This window comes from Vigna unguiculata, chromosome 6 (assembly GCF_037176805.1).
Source record: "Vigna unguiculata cultivar grain cowpea cultivar isolate G323 ecotype 2 chromosome 6, ASM3717680v1, whole genome shotgun sequence".
In the NCBI taxonomy this organism is placed as follows: Eukaryota; Viridiplantae; Streptophyta; class Magnoliopsida; order Fabales; family Fabaceae; genus Vigna; species Vigna unguiculata.
Window position 1 is genome coordinate 14,279,806 of NC_140797.1, and position 3,900 is coordinate 14,283,705.

Genomic DNA, 3,900 nt, shown 5'->3' on the forward strand with positions numbered 1-3,900 from the left:
ACCCACCGAACTCAAAACTTTCGTGCACCAAGACTTTCATGTTATTCATTTGGGGACATTTGTAGGCCTTTCCAACACTCACATCTCAAAAATCACGATTTTCATTTTTTCACAAAACTCCCCACCAAGCCATCTAGCTATGCTGTGGTGTACCGCCAACTTTGGCCATGTGCAAAACCCACCGAACTCAAAAATTTCGTGCACCAAGACTTTCATGTTATTCATTTGGGGACATTTGTAGGCCTTTCCATCCCTCACATCTAAAAAATCACGAATTTCAATTTTTCACAAAACTCCCCACCAAGCCATCTAGTTATGCCGTGGTGCACCGCCAAGCTTGCCCATGTGGAAAACACACCGAACTCAAATGTTTCGTGCATCAAGACTTTCATGGTATTCATTTGGGGACATTTGTAGGCCTTTCCAACTGTCACATCTCAAAAATCATGAATTTCATTTTTTCACAAAACTCCCCACCTAGCCATCTAGCTACGCCGTGGTGCACCGCCAAGCTTGGCCATGTGCAAAACTCACCGAACTCAAAACTTTCGTTCACCAAGACTTTCATGGTATTCATTTGCTGACATTTGTAGGCCTTTCCAACACTCACATCTCAAAAATCACGATTTTCTTTTTTTCACAAAACTCCCCACCAAGCCATCTAGCTATGCCGTGGTGCACCGCCAACTTTGGCCATGTGCAAAACCCACCGAACTCAAAACTTTCGTGCACCAAGACTTTCATGGTATTCATTGGGGGACATTTGTAGGCCTTTCCAACCCTCACATCTCAAAAATCACGAATTTCAATTTTTCACAGAACTCCCAACCAGGCCATCTAGCTATGTCGTGGTGCACCGCCAAGCTTGCCCATGTGGAAAACCCACCGAACTCAAATCTTTCGTGTACCAAGAATTTCATCGTATTCGTTTGGGGACATTTGTAGGCCTTTCCAACCCTCAAATCTCAAAAAACACGAATTTCATTTTTTCACAATACTCCCCACCAAGCCATCTAGCTATGCCGTGCTGCACCGCCAACCTTGGCCATGTGCAAAACCCACCGAACTCAAAACTTTCGTGCAACAAGACTTTCATGGTATTCATTTGGGGACATTTGTAGGCCTTTCCAACCCTCACATCTCAAAAATCATGAATTTCATTTTTTCACAAAACTCCACACCAAGCCATCGAGCTATGCCCTAGTGCACCGCCAAGCTTGGCCATATGCAAAACACACCGAACTCAAAACTTTCGTTCACCAAGACTTTCATGGTATTCATTTGCGGACATTTGTAGGCCTTTCCAACACTCACATCTCAAAAATCACGAATTTCAATTTTTCACAAAATTCCCCAACAAGCCATCTAGCTATGCCGTGGTGCACCGCCAACCTTGGCCATGTGCAAAACGCACCGAACTCAAATCTTTCGTGCACCAATTCTTTCATGGTATTTATTGGGGGACATTTTTAGGCCTTTCCAACCCTCGCATCTCAAAAATCACGAATTTCATTTTTTCACAAAACTCCCCACCAAGCCATCTAGCTATACCGTGGTGCACCGCCAAGCTTGGCCACGTGCAAAACCCACCGAACTCAAAACTTTCGTGCCCTAAGACTTTCATGGTATTCATTTGGGGACATTTGTAGGCCTTTCCAACCCTCACATGTCAAAGATCACGAATTTCAATTTTTCACAAAACTCCCCACCAAGCCATCTAGTGATGCCATGGTGCACCGCCAACGTTGGCCATGTGCAAAACCCACCGCACTCAAAACTTTCGTGCACCAAGACTTTCATGGTATTCATTTGGGGGCATTCGGAGGCCTTTCCAACCCTCACATCTCAAAAATCATAAATTTCATTTTTTCACAAAACTCCACACCAAGCCATCGAGCTATGCCCTGGTGCACCGCCAATGTTGGCCTTGTGCAAAACCCATCGAACTCAAAACTTTCGTGCACCAAGACTTTCATGGTACTCATTTGGGGACATTTGTAGGCCTTTCCAACCCTCTGTGAATCTCAAAAATCACGAATTTCATTTTTTCACAAAACTCCCCACCAAGCCATCTAGCTATGCCGTAGTGCACCGCCAACCTTGGCCATGTCCAAAACCCACCGAACTCAAAAATTTTGTGCACCAAGACTTTCATGGTATTCATTTGGGGACATTCGGAGGCCTTTCCAACAATCACATATCAAAAATCACAATTTTCATTTTTTCACAAAACTCCCCACCAAGCCATCTAGCTATGCCGTGGTGCACCGCCAACGTGGGCCATGTGCAAAACCCACCGAACTCAAAACTTTCTTGCACCAAGACTTTCATGGTATTCATTCGGGGACATTTGTAGGCCTTTCCAACCCTCACATCTAAAAAATCACAAATTTCAATTTTTCGCAAAACTCCCCACCAAGCCATCTAGTTATGCCGTGGTGCACCGCCAAGCTTGCCCATGTGGAAAACCCATCGAACTCAAATCTTTCGTGCACCAAGACTTTCATGCTATTCATTTGGGGACATTTGTAGGCCTTTCCAACCGTCACATCTCAAAAATCACGAATTCATTTTTTCACAAAACTCCCCACCAAGCCATCTAGCTACGCCGTGGTGCACCGCCAAGCTTGGCCATGTGCAAAACCCACCGAACTCAAAACTTTCGTGCACCAAGACGTTAATGGTATTCATTTGGGGACATTTGTAGGCCTTTCCAACCCTTACATCTCAAAAATCACGAATTTCATTTTTTCACAAAACTCCCCACCAAGCCACCTAGCTAGGCCGTGGTGCACCGACCAACTTGGCCATGCGCAAAACCCACCGAACTCAAAACTTTCGTGCACCAAGACTTTCATTGTATTCATTTGGGGACATTTGTAGGCCATTCCAACCCTCACATCTCAAAAATCACGAATTTCAATTTTTCACAAAATTCCCCAACAAGCCATCTAGCTATGCCGTGGTGCACCGCCAACCTTGGCCATGTGCAAAACCCACCGAACTCAAATCTTTCGTGCACCAAGTCTTTCATGGTATTCATTGGGGGATTTTTTTTGGCCTTTCCAACCCTCGCATCTCAAAAATCACGAATTTCATTTTTTTACAAAACTCCCACCAAGCCATCTAGATATGTCGTGGTGCACCGCCAAGCTTGGCCATGTTCAACACCCACCGAACTCAAAACTTTTGTGCCCTAAGACTTTCATGGTATTCATTTGGGGACATTTGTAGGCCTTTCCAACCCTCACATCTCAAAGATCACGAATTTCAATTTTTCACAAAACTCCCCACCAAGCCATCTAGCGATGCCATGGTGCACCGCCAACGTTGGCCATGTGCAAAACCCACCGCACTCAAAACTTTCATGCAAGACTTTCATGGTATTCATTTGGGGGCATTCGGAGGCCTTTCCAACCCTCACATCTCAAAAATCATGAATTTCATTTTTTCACAAAACTCCACACCAAGCCATCGAGCTATGCCCTAGTGCACCGCCAATCTTGGCCTTGTGCAAAACCCATCGAACTCAAAACTTTCGTGCACCAAGACTTTCATGGTATTCATTTGGGGACATTTGTAGGCCTTTCCAACCCTCACATCTCAAAAATCATGAATTTCATTTTTTCACAAAACTCCCCACAAAGCCATCTAGCTATGCCGTGGTGCACCGCCAACCTTGGCCATGTGCAAAACCTACCGAACTCAAAACTTTCGTGCATCAACACTTTCATGGTATTCATTTAGGGGCATTTCGAGGCCTTTCCAACCCTCACATCTTAAAAATCACAAATTTCATTTTTTCACAAAACTCCTCACCAAGCCATCTAGCTATGCCGTGGTGCACCGCCAAGCTTGGCCATGTGCAAAACCCACCGAACTCAAAGCTTTCGTGCACAA